At 44.6% G+C, this 20,744-nt stretch overlaps 1 long non-coding RNA gene across 1 annotated transcript in view; it reads left to right on the top strand.

Moving 5' to 3' along the window:
- The window catches only part of LOC144303391 (uncharacterized), a 33,215-nt gene extending 14,373 nt beyond the window's left edge, over positions 1–18,842 (top strand). The window contains exons 4-5 of the long non-coding RNA XR_013370453.1: positions 18,094–18,222; positions 18,457–18,842. This is a non-coding gene — a long non-coding RNA (uncharacterized LOC144303391). The remainder of the gene's footprint in view (positions 1–18,093; positions 18,223–18,456) is intronic.
- Positions 18,843–20,744: the final 1,902 nt, after the last annotated feature.

Raw genomic sequence — 20,744 nt, 5'->3', positions numbered from 1 at the left:
ACGTCTCTAAGTAATATGTATCCACCACTATTTCTTGATTTCAGTTTTAGATACTATCAAACTACCCATTTCCCCCTCCTCCTACCTTTCATTACAGTTACACCACTATTTTAATTTATGTTTTTAAATACATTTGAGGGACGCCTGGGTGGCTCAGCGGTTGAGCATCTCCATTTGGCCCAGGGCATGACGCTGGGGTCCTGGGATCGAGTCCCACATCGGGCTCCCCGCAGGGAGCCTGCTTCTCCCTCTGCCTGTGTCTCTGCCTCATTCTGTGTCTCTTGTGAATAAATAAATAAAATCTTAAAAAAACATTTTGATTATTATGGGCTGAAATATATTCTCTCCAAATTCATATGTTGAAGTCCTAACCCCCCTGTACACAATGTGACTGTATTTGGAGACAGGGTCCTTCAAGAGGTGATTAAGTCAAAATGACCAGCCCTGGTGTGCTTATAAGAGGAGGAAATTTAGGGGCGTCTGGGTGACTCAGTTGGTTAGGCATCTGCCTTTGGCTCAGGACATGATCTCCGGGTTCTGGGATCCAGCCCAGCATCCAGCCCTGGTTCTCCCTCTCCTGCTCCCCCTGCTTGTGCTCTCTCTCTCTCTCTCTCTCTCTCTCTTTCTCTCCATCAAATAAATAAAATATTAAAAAAAAAGAAGAGGAAATTTGGACACAAAGAGCCGTTGGTAATATGCGCAAAGAGAAAAGACCGTGTGAGGACAGAGTGAGAAGGTGGCCGTGTGCAAGCCGCGGAGACAGGAGTCAGAGTGCCATCAGCTCTGCCCGCCTCTTGATCTGGGGCTGCCAGCGCTGGAGCTAGGAGAAGGTATCTGTCGTTTAGACTACTCAGGCTGTGCTATTTGGCTATGGTAGCCCTAGCAGATTAATACAATGATTAAACTTTAAAATATATAACGTATAATGTCTGTCCTTCTCCGATTGACTTACTTCACTCAGCATCATACCCTCCAGTTCCATCCACGTTGAAGCAAATGGTGGGTATTTGTCATTTCTAATAGCTGAGGAATATTCCATTGTATACATAGACCACATCTTCTTTATCCATTCATCTTTCGATGGACACCGAGGCTCCTTCCACAGTTTGGCTATTGTGGACATTGCTGCTATAAACATCGGGGTGCAGGTGTCCCAGCATTTCATTGCATCTGTATCTTTGGGGTAAATCCCCAGCAGTGCAATTGCTGGGTCGTAGGGCAGATCTATTTTTAACTCTTTGAGGAACCTCCACTCAGTTTTCCAGAGTGGCTGCACCAGTTCCCATTCCCACCAACAGCATAAGAGGGTTCCCTTTTCTCCGCATCCTCTCCAACATTTGTGGTTTCCTGCCTTGTTAATTTTCCCCATTCTCACTGGTGTGAGATGGTATCTCATTGTGGTTTTGATTTGTATTTCCCTGATGGCAAGTGATGCAGAGCATTTTCTCATGTGCATGTTGGCCATGTCTATGTCTTCCTCTGTGAGATTTCTCTTCATGTCTTTTGCCCATTTCATGACTGGATTGTTTGTTTCTTTACTGTTGAGTTTAATAAGCTCTATAGATCTTGGAAACTAGCCCTTTATCTGATCTGTCATTTGCACATATCTTCTCCCATCTGTAGGTTGTCTTGTAGTTTTGTTGACTGTTTCTTTGGCTGTGCAGAAGCTTCTTATCTTGATGAAGTCCCAGTAATTCATTTTTGCTTTGTTTCTCTTGCCTTCATGGATGTATCTTGCAATAAGTTGCTGTGGATATAAAAATTAGTGAAATGGAATAAAGGGAAAGGAGAGAAAATGAGTGAAATATCAGTGAGGGTGACAAAACATGAGAGACCCCTAACTCTGGGAAATGAACAAGGGGTAGTGGAAGGGGAGGTGGGAGGGGGGTTGGGATGACTGGGTGACGGGCACTGAGGGGGACACTTGGCGGGATGAGCACTGGGTGTTATGCTATATGTTGGCAAATTGAACTCCAATAAAAAAATTAAAAAAATAAACTATATAACGTACAGCTATTGCTTGTTTCATCATCATAGACAGTGGGCTTGATTCTCTATTTCTCAATATGGAGCCTCTTTGCTCCCTTCCCTTTGTATTTGCTCTTTCTGTCCCTTTCAGTTTCTACTTTCTTTCATTTGTATTTTTACATCAAGTTTGATGACATTTATAATCTATGTTGTGACCATATTGAAATCTTCTGTGCTTTACAGGTTGATCCTAAAAATCGATAATCAAAGTAAGTTGTCTACATGTTGTGACGATGTTCACTTAATAGCTTAGAAGTTTATTTTTTGTTTTCCCTAAGTTTACTTCTCTCTTCCTCTCCTTCCCTCCCTGCTTCCACCTGTCTGTCTCTTGAACTGGACAGGTGTGTGGGTTTTCTGGGATGGAGTAGGCTTGGCTAGAGTTGTGGGTCAGGTTTACATGCACCCGCCTGTCTCACTCTGGGTCTGGGGCTGCTTGGGGGCCAGCTCATCACGAAGGTGGCAGAAGGGCGTGAGAGTGAGCAGGAAAGCACGTGACTCCTCTCCTATGTCACACTGGCTAACATGCCATCAGTCAAATCAAGTCACACAGTCAAGTCCGAAGTCAACGGGATGGGACATACAGTCCACCCCTTATGACCCTCGACAAAATTGCAGGAGGGAAAGAAGCCTTTGGAGCCCATCGTACAATCTACCACAGGAGTCATGGCTGTGGCCAACTGCCAGAGCTTCCCCTGAATCATTGGCTTAATTCCTTCAGAGAGGAACACTACTGTTTTTGTTTTTCCGTGCAAATACCTGGTTTTGTTAAAGATCATATACATTAAAAAAAAGCTCACATATGTTGAATTATAAAACATCTAATGGTGCCTTACATACAGCAGGCCCTCAGTGAATCTTTGAATGAATAAATGAATGAATGAGTGAATAAGAAGTAACTAGTTGTTTTTTTCTTAAAGGAACACTTGGAAGGATAGGGAAGTTTAAAAACTATCTTTTTCTCTCACACATAATTGAGACAGTTTCAGAGTTATACATGAAAATGTACCTTCAGTGTAGTCACTCTTCTAATAACTGAAGCTGTTCAGTGAATATGTTTCATTTTCATCTTTAAAATACATGGAAAACTGGGATCCCTGGGTGGCGCAGCGGTTTGGCGCCTGCCTTTGGCCCAGGGCGCGATCCTGGAGACCCGGAATCGAATCCCACGTCGGGCTCCGGGTGCATGGAGCCTGCCTCTCTCTCTGCCTGTGTCTCTGCCTCTCTCTCTCTCACTGCGTGCCTATCATAAATAAATAAAAAAAAATTAAAAAATAAAATAAAATAAAATAAAATACATGGAAAACTAGCTTAAATTTGTCTGCTTCTCTAAAAGAAACTACGACGATGTGGTATACTTTGCTTGAAAAATTTAGGATTTCCTGGGATAGCTACATTCAAATTCAAATGGAAAATATTTCATATTGTCAAAGTCCCAGAAAATAAATTTTTATCAACCATCTCACTTTAATAGAAAAAGGACAGGCCTGAAATATATATATATATATATATATATATATATATATATACCCAGACTTTTCTTAATCTTCCTTTTAAAGGTTTATTTATTTGAGAGAGAGACAGAGAGAGGGAGAGCAAGTGTGCACGTTCAAGCAGGGGGAGGGGTGGGAGGAGAGGGAGAGAATCTTCAGCAGACCTTGCTGAGCTTGGAGCCCCACCACGGGGTTCGATCACATGACCCTCAGATCATGACCTGAGCCCAGAGTTAATCGCTTAACCGACTGAGCCACCCAGGTGCTCTCCTCATTTTTGTAGGATCACATCTACAGCTTCAATCTAATCTAATCTTCAAGCCTGGATTTGAAAACATTCTAGAATTAGAATGTACTCACATATGGTTTTCTTTTCAAAAAAGTTAAGAACCAATTACCAACTAGTAAATTTTATTAAAAGTAACTTAACTTGATTCAGCTTTTTAGCAAAGATGGAAAACAGAAGAGTCATTTGGGCCAGCACCATGGATTCCATTCACAGAACGAATGAGGTCAACTGAATGGCTGCTTTAATAACCTTGGTGTGATTTCTTTCTGAATGTGTTCTTAGGATAAAATGATGAATTTGGTATTTCAGTAATCTCCGTAATAATGTTAATGGAATGGAAGTTTATACGGCAGTGGTTGAGTACCCACTCTAAGGTGTGGGGTTTGACTTCATCGTCTTGCTCTATCTAAATATTCTGTTTATCTGCAGATGGGAGACTAGTGTTATAGGACCCATAATTTCTATATTCATATCTTGTTCTGAATATCTCATTGCTCCTTTGGCCATTAATATCTTTGAATTTCAACCAATTATTATTTTTTCTCCCAGAGTGCCTATGACAGAGAAGGGGAAAGATCACACAGTTGGGTAAAGGAAATTCTAATTTTTTAGTTTGCAGAATTTTGGGGGGTGAATTTTTGTTTTGTTTTGTTCTGTTTTTGTCGTGGAATGTTTTGGGTGAAGAAGCATCTACTCTTGAGAGTTGAGATCGCAGGGTCAAGCTTGCTAAGGCTGTCTGGCAAAACACACGAGTCACAGTCGCACCTGACGGCTGTGTTTATTCTGCGCAGGGAGTTCTACGCGGTAGGGAGCAGGGACACTGCATAAAGTCCAACTTTTTTTTTTTTTCTTAAAGATTTATTTATTTTTTCATGAGAGAGAGAGAGAGAGAGAGAGAGGCAGGGACCCAGGCAGAGGGAGGAGCAGGCTCCACGCAGAGAGCCCGACGCGGGACTCGACCCCGGGTCTCCAGGATCAGGCCCTGGGCTGCAGGCGGCGCTTAAACCGCTGGGCCCCCCGGGCCGCCCTAAAGTCCAATTTCTAAGCGTAAAGACACGGTTCCTCGGTAGCTTTCGTGCGACCCGGTCAGCTCCACGACTGCGGTGTCCGCAGGGCTCCCTGAAGCCCCTGCAGCGCCCGCCCCAGAGCCGCGTCCCCCGACGGGCCCTGGGGAAACCGAGGCATCGCGTCCGCCCGGCCCACCACGGCGGCGGGGCCCGCTTCCTCGCTCCGTCGGGGTCTGGGTCTCGGCGTCGGCGGCACCTGCCAGGCCGGGAGCTGCGGGCTGGACGGCGCCGCCACCTGCAGGCCCCCCCGCGCCCAGCGACCCTTCCTGGAGGTGCGGCGTCCGGGGGGGCTCAGAGCCCGGGGGGGCGCGGGGGCGACTGGGGCGCGGGGGACTCTGTTGGCGAGGGTGGGGGGGGCGGGCACAGGTGGGCGCAGAGGACGGGCTGGGGCGCGGGGGGCATCGGGGGCCTCGTCGGTGGGGGGCGCTGGGGATGGACTGGGGCGCTGGGGGGCCCGTCGGGGGCCTCTGTCCGCGGGGGGCGCCGGGCGGGCGGGCACAGGTGGGCGCAGACGCCCCCGGCGGGGCCTCCTGCAGCGCCCGGGCCCCGACCCCCCGGCTGCAGGTGAAGAGGGCCGCGGCCGGCAGGCACAGGCGGGCACGGGGTGCGGGGCGCTGAGGTCGCGAGGTGGGCTCCTGGGCCCCCGCCCGCCACCGAGGGCCCCGCGGCGAGGCTCTGAGGACGGACGGACCGACGGCCGTCCTGGAGAGCCCTGGTGATGGCTCAGCCGCATGCAAACGGGGACCTGAAGGCGAGGACTTGGCGGTGACGCTGGTTAAGGTGGAATCCGGGGGATCCCTGGGGGGCGCAGCGGTTTTGCACCTGCCTTTGGCCCAGGGCGCGATCCTGGAGACCCGGGATCGAACCCCACATCGGGCTCCCGGTGCATGGAGGCTGCTTCTCCCTCTGCCTGTGTCTCTGCCTCTCTCTCTCTCTATCATAAATAAATAAAATAATAATAATAATAATGTGGAATCCGCTGCGGGGGACGCCAAAGATCCCCAACCTAAAAGTTCCTGGGCTCACTGATTTTCTATTTCGTTGTGTCTTTTTCAGTGTAGCCTTTTCATATTGCTTCTAATTTCCTAGGACTTCTAGAATTCATTATTTTGCTGAGGTTCTCGTAGACTTACTGGGAATAAGCTCATAACTACGGCTCAACTTAGCATTATCGGCCGCTGAAAATTTACAGCAATTGTCACGTAGACACCTCATCACATAAGGACTTCATTTCCTCAGAAACCCGGTGTCCTAGGAGGCCCGATGATTCTCCCAGGACTGGAACCAGTCGCCAAAGTCTCTGATGCAAACCTGAAGGTGTATACACTGCGGTATTACCCAGCCATGAAAAAAGAAGGAAGCTTCTCATTCGGGCAACATGGATGGGCCTTGAGGGCATCATGCAAAGTGAGATGAATCAGCTGGGGAAAGACTAAGGCTGCCCCATCTCATATGTGGAATCTAAAAACAAATAAAAGTCCCATGCTCAGACATACAGAAAACAGACTGGTGGTCGCTAGAGGTGGGGATAAGGGGGGGTGAAGGGAGTCTAAAGGTAGAAACTCCCAGTTATAAAATAAGTCATTGGGGTGTAAGGTACAGCACGGTGGCTATAGTTAATAATACTGGACTGCATACTTAACAGTTGCCAAGAAAGTAGATCTTAAAAGTTCTCGTCATGAGAAATAATTCTCCAGCCACATGTGGTGATGGATGTTAACCAGGCTCACTGTGGGGATCAGTCCACAGCGCATGCCCGTGTGCGACCATTATGTTGTACACCTGAAACTAATACAATATGTCAATTATTAGTTTAATTTTTTTTTTATTTATGATAGTCACAGAGAGAGAGAGAGAGAGAGAGAGAGAGAGGCAGAGGGAGAAGTAGGCCCCATGCACCGGGAGCCCAACATGGGATTCGATCCTGGGTCTCCAGGATTGCGCCCTGGGCCAAAGGCAGGCACCAAACCACTGCGCCACCCAGGGATCCCTAAAATTTTTTGAATTAAAAAAACTTTTTTTAAAAGTTTAAAACACTTCAATTTTAAAAAACGAGGATGGATTTGTGCTTGATATGTTCACACAAAGTTCCCCATCCCTCAGACTCCAGGGCTGGTTCAGTCATTCCAGGCAGGATATTGGGTACCAATGGAATTTGTGTTTACTGCACCCCCTTCTAGTTTTGTATCATCACACTCAGTCTAAGATGCAGCAAGAAAAATGGACTTTAAAAAAGATAGTATAAACTGCCTATAAGCTTTAAATTCAGATTTTTTTCTGTGCTCTGATACTAGTAGGAAAAAAATGGATTTGAAGCATTAGCAATTAAATAATAAGGATAAGGGGAGCCTAAGTGGTGCAGTTGATTAAGTGTCCAGCTTTTGGTTTTGGCTCAGGTCATGATCTCAGTGTCCTGTGATCAAGCCCCAGGTGGGGCTCTATGGTCAGCAGGGGGTCCCTTGAGTTTTTCTCTCCTCCCTCTGCCCCTCCCACCTGGGCGCTCTCTCTCTAAGATAAATAGATCTTAAAAAAAAAAATAAAAAGGAGGGGATCCCTGGGGGGCTCAGCAGTTTGGTGCCTGCCTTTGGCCCAAGGAGCGATCCTGGAGTCCTGGGGTAGGGTCCCACATCGGGCTCCCTGCAGGGAGCCTGCTTCTCCCTCTGCCTGTGTCTCTGCCTCTCTCTCTCTCCCTCTCTATGTCTATCATAAATAAATAAATAAATAAATAAATAAATAAATAAATAAATAAATCTTAAAAAAAAGGAATTAAACATAAACTTTGGTCAAGTTTATGGCCACAACAGATTTTACAGTGAGACACACATACAGGACTCGAGGCTGGTCCCTATCACCATTTAGACCTCACTCAGTTTCACTTTCTCCAGAGACCTGGGAATCACTGAGTCATCCTGCCATCTCCATCATTCTCCTGTTGCTCTGTTTGCTTTTCTTCATAGCACTTCTCAGTGTTCGAAATTATTACATTATTTATTTGCTTATTGCTTGATTCCATATAGTAAAACTCAAGCTACATGCAGACAGGACCTTGTTTGTCTTCATAGCTGTATTCGCAGCACTTAGAACGTGGCATACAGTAACTGCTCAATAAATGCTAGAGAATGACCAGAATTCATGAATAAAACACTTCTACTGGCAGGAGCACTAAAAGGGTATTTACTCAAAGGTGGCCAAATGTTTTCTACATTACATGATGCTTCTGAGAAAATTATTGTGTTATATAAGCCACTTACATTTAATCCATTTAAAACATTACTATGTATAATTTCACATAATTATACCGTGAAGGAGAGCATGATTTTCTATTCCTTTCAAGTCCCAGCGATCATTTGTAGATTGTGCATCCATGAAGGCAGAAATTCCTTGTGATATACAGTAGGTATTGCTTGTAGCGTATCACATTTGCACATTGCACATAGTAAAGAACAGTAATTGTGTTATTAGTAGTAATTGTGATAATAGTTAATATTTATTAAGCACTTACTACATGAAAGACACTGTTTTAAGTCTTTTTATAGATTATCTTATGTATATCTCACAAGGACTTTATAAGTTGTTCACAGTTACTCTATTTAGAGCCAGGATTGGAACCTAGAAAATCTAACTCCTGAATTTATCTTCATAACTTCATTTATACTCTACTCCAGGAATTTATGCTCAAGAAACAAGTCATTACTATGAAACAATTAAGCCAATTATTTGACATACAATGAATATTCAGTGACTGTTCTTCAAATCTCAAGTGCGTAAGTTATGCATCTCTGAAAGATTTTCGTTGTTAGAATTTTTTGAGGATTAAGATATGCCATTACATGTAAGATGATGACCAAGTCTTGGAAGACAATTCTAGAGTAATTTTCTCAAAAATGTCTTGCACAATGGAAAAAAATGACTAGAATGGGATATAGTTTCTTTTCTTAGAGTTTCTTTATTTGCAAGTAGCAGAAACCCACACAAAAATAGCTTAACATAAGGGGCAATTTATTTGAAATAAGCAAAAATATCTTGAAGAAATCCACATACACAAAGCAGAACCATGTTTTATATACCTAAAAGAGGGATTTGACAAATGATTAAAATTCACTCTTTCTTTTTCCTCCTCTGGAGCCACAAAGTCGATTGTAATTTGCATACCTGCATCATTAATTCTCATTCCTGCTCCCTTTTTATTTTTTCTACTCTTCTGTGCACACGGTGATAGGGAGGAGGGGAAAAGATGGCTGATCAAAACCCAGAGAACTGCCGTCAGTACAGAAGCTCAGTACCTGCAGATAACTGAGGTGTGCTTCTTACTTATCTCAGGTCGTCAGTCACAAATTCTAAACAGGGAGAGCTCAGTAGTCCCCTCGTCTCAGTGCCAACCCTGGTCTAATTGACTGTGATTGGGTAACCGAGTTGACCCAGTGCAAAGGCCCAATACTTTAGCTGAAGTTGTATGGACTTGGAAGAGGTCCTCAGGGAACAGGAGCAGGAACTGAGCATATGTTTTAGAATTACACAACTTTCAAGGTGACAACTCTGGGGGAGATAGCCACTATGTAAAAGTATAAGGTCTTGAATGAAGAGTCATTATTTTGTAATATTAAAAACGGGAGAATTGTTATGATGGCATTCCAAATAAGAAAGTTCAACAAGGTAAACAATTAAAAAATTACAAATTAATCAATGCATTTTCCATATTACCAGGAATAATTATTGAGAAAAAGAAAAGAACTACAATTCACAAAGTTTATGAAAATAAACATAACAGTTATGTTAACAAGAAAGTGTAAGGAGCATCTGTGTGGCTTGGTGGGTTAAGCATCTGCCTTCAGCTCAGATCATGATGTCAGGGTCCTGAGTTTGAGCCCTGCATCCACCTGTCTGCTCAGCAGCAAGCCTGCTCTTCCCTCTCCCTCTGTGATCTCTCTCTCTCTCTCTCAATCTTTTGCAAAAAAAAATAATAAAAATAATAAAATCTTTTAAAAGGTATAACATCTAGAGAACTACAAAACTCTGTTGAGAGATGATAAAAGAAATACATAGAGAGATATACCATATTCATAGATGAGATGGCTGTAGTAGACACGATTTGGTGAGGCACGCAGGTGAGCGATTAATTAAGCCTGGGCCAAATGTAGTATTTCATTTCCCATGTTAGGGTAGCTGATCCAACAGTTGAGTGCTTACGCCAAACTGGGATGGTCAGAAATCATCTCAGCATTAAAGAAGTTGAGCCTGGGAGAGTTACTCCACTGGTTTTCATGTCTTGAAGCTGAAAGAATAAATTTCAGACTGCTGACGGCCGTGTTTTCCACCACTTGGAGAAAACTCATGTGTAGTAGCAGAAAATGAAGTCCTGAGAGACAAGCAGTGACAACCCTTAAGGTCAGCGATGTCCTGAAGGTGTCAAGTTCCCAGTTCTAGTGGCTGAGCTCTACAGAGCTATTTTACTCCTTATTTTATTGCCTTTTTTTTTCATACTGTGTTACTTCAGTATCCTTGCAGTAAATCCACATCTTTGTTTTTATTTTTTTGTAACATTTATTGAATATCTAGCACATACAGAACAAGTCTCCTTATGCTCATAGACTTACATTCATTCTAATGGGTGGGAACAAGACGATAAATAAATAAATAAGAAAATACTAGGTAGAGATAAGGCTGTGATTAATATTAAAGGAGGTGGTGGAATTGGAAGTGTGGAATGTCAGCAGAGGCCTCTCTGATGAGAAAATATTTAAGCCAAGGCCAAAAATGTTAGTTTATATATGTATTAGACACTTTGACCATATATCAGATACTGTTTAATATGATCTACAAATATGAACAACTACTTTGCACTGGATTTCTTTCACCAGCAATGGAGAGAGTTCAGATTAATACAAATGTCAATTTTTCCCAATTCGGTTCCAACCAAATTTCCAGTTTTGTCAAATTTAATTTTCAAGTTCTGAAAAAATATCTAACTGTAATAAAAATTCCAAAGAGGTTAGTTTTTAAAAATTTTGTGGGAACATAAAATATAAAAACAGCCAAAGTATGGAAAAAATAAAGTACAGGGACACCTGTCAATCACATACTAAATATAAATATAGTTAAAAATTATGGCATGGAGATGCTACAAGAATACATAAGCTGATCGGTATTAAAGTATAAGTAGACTAGAAACAAAATCTAATTATACAAAGAAATAGATGCAATATGATGAGGCATGAAGAAACTACGTATCAGTGAGAGGAATTATTAAATAAATTAAGCTTGATGATTAGGAATAGCGGGAAGTAGAATTTGAAGATGACCCTCAAGATTCGTAGCTCCTGGTATGGACACACCTTCTCCCAGGTATTCAATCAAGTATGAATCTAGGTGCTGCTGTGAAGGGATTTGGCAGATGTAAATAAGTTCGCATATCAACTGGCTTTAAAAATAGGGAAATGATACGGGCGGGCCTGAACTAATTAGACAAGCTCTTTCTGGATAAGGGGTAAGGTCTTTCTGGAAAGAGGTTTGAAGTGTGAGAGGGATTACACATGAGGGAGGTTCTCCTTTGCTGACTCCACATATGGGAAGGCTTCTGGAGCTAAGAGTGGCCCCCAGCAGACAGTAATTGGGGATTTCAGTCCTACAACCACAAAGACCAGAATTTGGCCAACAATGTGAAAAAATTTGGAAGCGGGTTGCAGCCAACACCTTGATTTTAGGTCTTTGGGACCCCGAACGAAGAGCTTTGTTAGGTTGTGATTAGACTTTGGACCTACAGACCTGTGAGCTAATAGGTGGATGTCGTTTCCGGCGGCTACGCTGTGGTAATGTGTCACGCAGCAATAGAAAACAGATATATTCTTGGAAAAATGAACATAGAGACTCAGCTCTTCGTAATCCCTGAAGATAAGCGCCACAGGTGTTCCTGCTTTCAAAGCAAAGAATGTAACCATAGAACTAACCTATCTCATCTCAGAATTTGAAGACATTTTACTTAATTTTTTAAATTATGTACTATTAGGTACAAAAAAAGGATTCATGCATTACTGGTGTAAGATTTGATACGTAGCCGTAGAATGAACGCTACTGCGCCCACCGCTAAATTTAAGAAATAGGATGTTACCAATACTGCTGAAACTATCCTTCTTTTAGGATGATTTCCTCCTTATTCTGGGCCTTTCCTTCTCTATCCCAACCAGGTAAATTCTACCGTCAGGCTTATGTCTATCCTTCTTTTGGTATATTAGTGATAAAGTCCATACATGTATATTTGCTAGATGACATCCTGTTCACTTTTGCTTGTTTATGAGCTTTATAAAATATCATACTCAATGTAGCCTTCTGTGGTCTGCCTTTTTCCCACTCAAGGTTGTTTTTAACATTTTATTCCTATTGTACATAGCTGTGATTCATTCTATTTTATGGGTACATAATAATCCAATGTGTCAACATATTATAATTTATCCAGCCTTCTGTTATTGGACATTTTTGTTAGATCCACTCTTTTTGCTCTCAGAAACAACACTTCCATGAATATTTTTAAACATGTTTCCTGGTTTCTCTAGGATATATACCTCGGAGTTAAATTGTTGGATTGTGGAGATGCGAATGATCAATTTTACAAGAGAATACCAAATTCTTTTCTAAAGTAATTGCACCAAATCGTAACCTCACTTAGCAGCATTCTTGTCAATGTTTATTATTATCTTTCCTAATTTGTGTTAATCTAGCAGGCATATCATACGCTTCATCGTGGCCTCAGTTCATATTTCTCTGTTATTAGTGCAGTTGAGGGCATTTTCGTGTTTATTGGACTATTAGCTTTCCTTTGTAGGGCAATGATTGTCCCATATGTTTTGGAAATTTTTATATTGAGTTGTTTTGGCTTTTTTCTTATTGATTCAGAGAAGTTCTTGATGTATCCTGGTAACTAATCCTTTTGTCAGTTATTTATGTTGCAGTTGTCCTCAATAGTTTGTGGGATTTTTTTGTCACTTTTTTTTATGGTGTCTTTTGATGAAAAGAAGTTCTTCATCTTATAGTAGAATTTATAAGTCTTTTCCTTAATAGTTTGCATCCCATTTAAGAAATCATTTGCTATCCCAAGGTCATAAGGCATTCTCCTATATTTTCCTTTAAAAGTTTTTAAATTTTTACCATCACATACGTGTTTTTAACCCATTAGAATTTGTTTTTTATATATGGCATAAGGTATGGATTTGATTTTACATTTATTTTTTTCCATGTGGACTACCAGCTGTCCCAGCATCATTTTTTGAAGATGTATTTATTTTCGAGAAAAAGCAGGGGGAGGAGCAGAAAGGGAGGCAGAGAATCTCCAGCAGACCCCAGTGAGCAAGGAGCCAACGTGGGGCTTGATCTCCCCACCCTGAGATCCTGAGCTGAGCCAAAACCAAGAGTTGGAGGCTTAACTGACCAAACTACCCAGGTGCCCCCGTATCATTTTTTGAAAAGCTGTTCTTCTAGTTACCTGTAGAGTTGTCTCTGCCAGATATTGAGATTCTATACGTGTGTGGCTCTGGTTTTGGGGCTCTAATTCTGTTCCACTGATCACTTTGTTAATCTTTGTGTTCATAAGACACTGTCTTAATTAAAATAACTTCATCATAAATCTTGATATTTGATAGGGCCATTCCCCACACGTTGTTTTTCTTCTCCAGATTGCTTGGGCCTTTGGCCATACAAAATTTAGAATCCAGGTGACGGGCACTGTGGAGGGCACTTGATGGGATGAGCCCTGGGTGTTCTACTGTATGTTGGCAAATCAAACTTCAATAGAAAAAATTAAAACCCCACAAAATTTAGAATCTGCTTTTTAAGTTCCTAGATTTAAGAAATCTGTTGGGATTGAGAAAAATTTCTTATTATAAAAATTTCAAGTGTGCATAAAGATAATGTATAATTAATCATTTCTATTGGAGAAGATTATTTTTGTAAGGGAGTGTGGAGTTTAAATCTAGGAAGATAGTTTGCTAGGGCTGCAGAAACAAAGTACCACAAACCTGAGTGGCTTAAACTAATTGTCCAGCGTGGAGTCCAGGTGTCTAAGATCAAGGCGCTGGCAAGGCTGGTTTCTTCCAAAGGCTGTTCTATGCTTCTCTCCTAGCTGCAGGTGCTTTGCCGTCGATCTTGGGCATCCCTTGCGAACGGCGTCCTCCCCAGGTCTTCACAGGGTCTTCCTTCTGAATGTGTGTCTCTTTATGTAAGGTTCTTTCATGAGGACAATAGTCAAATTAGATCGTGGGCTGACCCCACTCTAGTATTATCTCATCTTAACTCATTATGTCACAGTGACCCTATTGCCAAGTAAGGTCACGTTATGAGGGATTGAGAATTTAACAGATGAGTTTGGGGGGATGTTTTTCAACCCGTAACAGGTAGTTTGAGACCTTGATGTAAAAGGCCTTGGAAAACATTGGAAAAGATTTTGCGTTATTCTGTGGGAAGCTGTTGAAAGCTTTTTTTTTTTTTTTTTTTTTAACGCAGAAGTCATATGATTAAAGAGATACTTCAGGGAAAGAAAAGGATTTTATAGCAGTGTTTTATCAGAGAGTTGTGGTTGAAAGCTAACTTAAACTCAAAGGTCATTTGTTTTTTTGGTGGTGGTGGGGGGGAGCGCACAGGTGGGAAGTCTGGAGAATCCGACTTGGAAAACAGGGGCCAAGTATACTGCAGGAGTCTAGACAGAAGGAATTCCCACCCAGAACTGCTACAATGTCTCACCTGGAATAATTAGATATGACCCTATTAGCGTCTTACGTGGCTACTATCTACAGCCCGAGAGGACGCATGTGCGGCTCTGTGTTGGGTCTTGGCGCTGCTCCTGGGTTGAAGGTCAGGTCGCCTTGAGTAAGAGTCTCATGATGAAGGAGAAGTAATTACCTAAAGAAACCCGGGGCGCTGCTGCCCAGGGAGCACGGGCCAGCAGAGATGCCGGAGCCTAGAGGCCGGGCTCAGAGAGACCTTGGAGATGCACCGCTCGGGGCGGCGGGAATCGGGCGCGGGCAGACTCCACGAGGAGGGTTTTCCAGCACCCAGACAGGTCCGGGCTGGGCTGGGCGTACCGGGCCGGGAGGAGAACAGCAGCCACGTGCTCAGGTAGGACAGCTGGTTTGTAGGAAGTTGATGAGATCTATGTGATCCTTGGCTGCGCGGTGCCGAACACTCCTGATACTTTGGGAGGATCATGAGACAGGAAGGCAGGGCCCCAGCGGCACCGTGGGCGCGCGAGGGAGTGTTGGGGAGCAGGGCCGTCTGTGGGTGCGCGTCTACAGGGACCGGCTGCGGGGTAACTTGTCATCTGGGGTGGGCGCCTCGGCCGCTCCGGGGAGCTCCGGTTCTTGAGGCCGCGGGTTCGGCCGGTGGATCATTCTGGGGGCAGCGGCGGCCCAGTGGCAGGTGGCTGCTGGGTGGTCCCGCGGGAGGCCGGCCTCCTGGGCGCCTTGTCTCGGGGGACCGGGCTGTCGCCGCCCCTAGTCCGAGGCCGGTCTCCAGGCGCCGTGGTCCTGGGCGCCCGCTCCGGAGCCTCCCGGTCCAGCCGTTCTCCACCTGTCGGGCTTTGTTCCCTTTCTGGGGAGACACGCATGATGCCACGCAGAGGCCACCGGAGCCCGCCGTGACCCGCCTTTCAGTCACGACCAGAGGAAGCGAGGAGCCAGATGGTCGCACGGATGCCCCGGGTCAGCCGGGTGCTGGGGCTGGGTGCTGGGGCTGGGTGCTGGGTGCTGGGTGCTGGGGCTGGGTGCTGGGGGCTGGGTGCTAAGTGCTGGGGCTGGGTTCTGGGTGCTGGGGCAGGGTGCTGGGTTCTGGGTGCGAGCAAGGGGTCTGCTGAGGCAGAGCTGCTGCTCTAAGGGACCAGGCGAAGGCAGGAGTGAAAGGGCAGCCGCGGGGGCAGAGGCCCATGTCGTTGCGGAGCATGAAGAGGGTGAGGAGGTCGAGGGGTCAGGCCGGGTCAGGGGAGGGTAAGGCGGGGGCAGGGCTGCGCGGCCTCGCGGCACCTGCACCCTTGGTGCTGCTGATGGCGACCCGGGGACCCGAATGCACCGGGCGGCCCCTGGGACAGGCGCCCCCCGTGTCACCCGGGACAGGCGCCCTGGCCTGAGCCCCCACACGTGCTCCGTGGTCGTGGACGATGGTCCTGGCCCACACGAGGAGGCAGCCTGACCGCTCCCGCTGCTCCAGGGTTGCGGCCCATGGGCCACCGAGGCCACACCTGGGCCATGCACTGGCCCCCCAATGGCCGCACCTGGGCCACGTGCTGACCCCTCCCAGGGCTGCACCTGGGCCGTGCTGCCCCCGGCGGCCGGGGCGCGCTCCCTCGTGCCGCCCCCTGCCCTTGCCCACCGCCCGCTCCTCGCCGCCGCCCGCGGCCCCACTGCCGGGTGTTGGAGACCAGCTGTGATTATTTGCGATCTTCGGATCCACATGACTCCTTGTACCAGGAAGTTGATTGAGCTTTTGTAAAACGCGGAAACCTCTCGTCTCGCACATGATTTGGTTGTTTTGACAAAAAAAAAAAGATGTTATGCGCTACTTTCAACACTTTCCCTAAAATATACCAGAAAATTGATAAAAATTGTTTATGCAATGATTTACATGGGTGTATATTTTTACATCTCTGAAAAATCTCTCTCATCTTTAATAACACATTTAAATTTTAAGCCTCCAAAGGGGGAAAGAAACCGTGGAGCGATCCCCCCACTCCCTGCATTGCGGCCTAGCGGGGCCTGGGCCGCGAACCGCCACAGTCTCAGCTCTACCTCTGCTCTCTCGCCTGCGAGTGGGAGTCACACCAGTCCCTGTGTCCTCAGGGCCTGCATGTGGGGTGGCGGTGACAGCGGCCCCTGGTCGGAGTCCAGTCCCTGCCCCGCAGGTGGCCCTGGCCTCGGTGTAGACGGGGAACCATGCCTGCTGGTCCTGGAGCATCGCTGGTTCTCGGCCTTCAAAGCCTGGTGGCTTTGTCCCCCTTGCACCAGCTGCTCCATCTTTGCATGGTGCCCACTTTCATCTTGGAAGGTTTTTTATTTACTTGAGAGAGAGAGAGAGAGAGAGAGAAGAAGGAAAACAGCTGCAGGCCGCGATCCCAGGACCCCAGGTCATGACCTGGGCTGAAGGCAGGTGCTCCACCGCCGAGCCCCCCAGGCGACCCCAGGGCTAATACTCTTGATACAACGACTCCAAAACTAAAAGCACCCAGGTCTCCTTTGAGGAATTGGAGCTAACCAAACTTTGGGTAAATTAAAAAAAACCCTCCTCTGTATGCATAAGATCACTGTGGACATTTTTGAAAGGACGCAATTCATGTCTTTTAACATTTGGTTTCAAAAAGCTTTTAAAAATAGAAAACTCAGATTTTTTAAAAGAGATTTTATTTATTTATTCATGAGAGACACAGAGAGAGAGAGCGAGGCAGAGACACAGGCAGAGGGAGAAGCAGGGTCCATGCAGGGAGCCTGATGTGGGACTTGATCAGGGGACTCCTAGGTCACGCCCTGGACCAGAGGCAGGTGCTAAACCACTGAGCCACCCAGGGATCCCGAAAACTCAGATTTTTGAATTCTAAAATTCTTTGGGGATTCTTAGTTCCTCCTATGCTTGCAGAACTAGGTCACTGAGTAATGTTCAAGACTTTTGTTGTTGTGGTTCTTAAACTTTAAGAAATTATGTTGGCCTTGGGATGAGACTTGTATTTTTATGTAAAGAATCTGATAAAGATGGTAAATCGGTATTCACACAGTCTGAGGCAAGCAGGCCGTTGGAGAGCTTGGAGCTGGACTATCTCCTACAACTGAGCTGGTTAATTTTCCCAGAATGTCAGGAACCTGAGCAAATTTTAAAAGATTTTAAAGTTTCTACTTCCTTCTTGAACATCCCTCTCTAGTGGGAATTACTCAGACCATTGAATACAAGTAGGAGCGCCTGCAGGGCTAGTCAAGATTCTAGAGAATTGAAACCAAATATTTCCTAACCTTTACAGCAAAATAGGTTTTCTTTTGTTTCATTTACCGTGCCTATCAACATTTCTCAGAATGTGATCCACAAGACACGATTTCCTCGAAAAAAGGATTCTGTGTTCCGATATATTTGGGTGACTCTTGAGTGAAGCAAAACTGAAAAAATAATGTTTCAAACTGTAGCTCTTCTCTGAGTATTTAGGATAAAAAATGTATGTATGTATGTATGTATGTATTTATTTATTTATTTATTTTCAACAAAGAAATATTTGTTAAGAACTCTCCGTGGGCCAGACACAGCACTAGCCTTTGGGGCATAACAGGGCCTCATTCCTGCCCTTTGGGGAGTAAGGGCTGTGAAAATCTCCTGTCAATCTGCAGGCAAATGTCAGGTATGTGGTTTCTCTTATTTTTTTTGACTCTAAGAATCTTTTCTTCTTTCGTTCTTTTTTCCTCCCTCCCTCTCTCTTTTCTGCTCTCCCTCCTTTCTTCTTCCTCTCCTTCCTTCCACCCCCGCCCGGCGCATCTCTGGGGACCATTTTTCTGATGAACTTGCTCTGGAAAACATATGACAATTTTTATTAATAGATTCTCTGGATATTACTTTTTTCCGTGTTTACCCTAAGAAGTCCAGATGCTAGAAACAAGGCCAGGATGACCCGATCGATGACCTCGCACGCACGTGTTCTCTGAGTGCACCTGGCCGTGGGGAGGTCAGCACCAGGACGACAGGGACGAGATGCCACACGAGTACTTTGAAGTAGTGAAGCCTTTCAATGGTGTCCTATCACCAGGGATACTGATGGAAAACATTTGTATTTCGAGCTTTTAAAATATTGATCATCAATTTGAGTTCTAATCCGAGAGATCCTGTGGGTGCCGTGTCTCTCTTCCGGGAGGTGGGGAGGTACCACCGGGAGACTACTTGGCACTCACACGATTAAAGGGCGCCGCGTACTTTTTCTTTGCGGAGAAGAAAGAACCGAGAAGGCAAAGGTTTGAGATGGTGAAGGTGAGGGATGGCGGAGGGGGGGGGGGCTGAGTCAGGAACACGACTGGGGCAGCTGAGCTATTTCCCACCTGAAGCCCAGTGTGCAGACTGACTTCAATCTGACACGTGTGAGACCTGCTGCCCATGGGGCCCCCAACACTGTCAAGTGGGGGACGAGTTTAGGGGACTCCGATGCCATCAGAAGAGGACGCAGCCTTTGGTATTGTCGATCTAGAGCTGGTTTGAAACAAAGCCGCTTCATTTCCGCTGGGGGCCCATGACTTACGGCTACCGTCCTCTCAACTATGTACAAAGGCTCTGAAAGTTATGAAGGTGAATCGAACGGGATTTTGTCCTCAAAGAGCTAATGATTTGAATGGGATACAAGCGATGTACTTCTACCCAAGATAGGAAGTGGAAAATGGGGGGTGCCTGGCTGGCTTAGTGCAAAGAGCATGCGACTCTGATCACAGGGTCATGCGTTCGAGTCTCACATGGGGTGTGGCAATCACTTAAATGAATAGAACTTAAAGAAAAAAAAAGTAGAAAATGAATAAGGATCATGAGAGTGTTATGGAGTGCTATTTAACCCTATACTTTCAGTTTACAATTTCATTTGTTTGAAATAATGACGGCTCCTCATGAGCATCTGAAGACCATAGTGCAGCGAATCTAATTTCTTAGGAAAAACTATTTTATTGCCAAACACATCAAAGGTATATACATCTCCACTCTGGATGTATTTCTAGCAAGTTTTACATTTATTTGTTAAAATTAGGCATTAAACAGTTAATGCTATTTCTACTGATAACAACTTGAATAATTTGTATAGCACTTTTTAACTTTCAATCTGATTTTACACCGATTTTCTCATTTGTTTCTTGTAACAATTAGATGTGGCAAGATAGGCAGTAGCATTTCTATTTGGCATTTCTATTTGAGAAAACTAAGGCTCAGGGTCATTGGGTGATTTACCCAAGTTCAGCCAATGAGGTGGATTTGAAAATAAAGTCACAGTTTATTGGTTCCTACTTCTGTGCTGTTTTTTTTTATAGAGTGCGGTTTCCCAGCTCTTGGGCTTCACTGTCTTAGAAGCTACCTACCCATTGATTGCAAGAGATTAGTGAATCCAAATAGAACACAAATATTAGCTGCATACTAAAGAAATATATTCTCACACATATATTCGCTATTATTTCTCCAGCAGTTAAGATATTATGGTGACAAATATAATGTAATCTCATTTAAGAATGTAATTCATGGGACGCCCGGGTGGCCCAGTGGTTGAGCATCTGCCTTTGGCTCAGGGCGTGATCCTAGGGTCCTGGGATCGAGTCCCTGTGGGGAGCCTGCTTCTCCCTCTGCCTGTGGCTCTGCCTCTCTCTGGGTCTCTCATGAATGATTAATTACAATCTTAAAAAAGAAAAAGAAAAAGAAGAAAAAGAACGTGATTCACATCTCTCTGTTTTATGAATTTTCTTCAACTATCATACGGAGTATCTTATTATTAATATTATTATTAACATGGAAAAGGAATACTTGCTGCCCTTTCCTCTAAAAGGAAAATAACCAACTATTTAAATAAAATGCAAATAGCCTGAAAACAACACTGCAGAGAAACCTTTTTTTTTTTTTTTTCTTCAAACTTCCTGCTGGTCAATGCTTTGGAAGCCTGTGGTTTCTTTGTAGCCCAAAGTGCTTGTTTTTTAGTTTGCACCCAAAGGCCTGGAATTCTCATATCAACACAGATGACCAAATTTTCCTTTTGATCAAGTAGTTGATGAGATAGGATACAGAAGTCTGTTTCTACCTTTATCTTTGCAATTGTTCTCATGAGGTATTACGATATTTGTGACTGGGTGATCCAGAAAACAAAAAAATGTATCTTATAATTTTACATCAGATTAAACAAAAAAGTGGTTC

Source organism: Canis aureus, chromosome 2 (genome assembly GCF_053574225.1).
Source record: "Canis aureus isolate CA01 chromosome 2, VMU_Caureus_v.1.0, whole genome shotgun sequence".
Classification (NCBI taxonomy): domain Eukaryota; kingdom Metazoa; phylum Chordata; class Mammalia; order Carnivora; family Canidae; genus Canis; species Canis aureus.
Note: the sequence above shows the minus strand (reverse complement) of the source record. Positions and strands in the feature narration are given on the sequence as shown.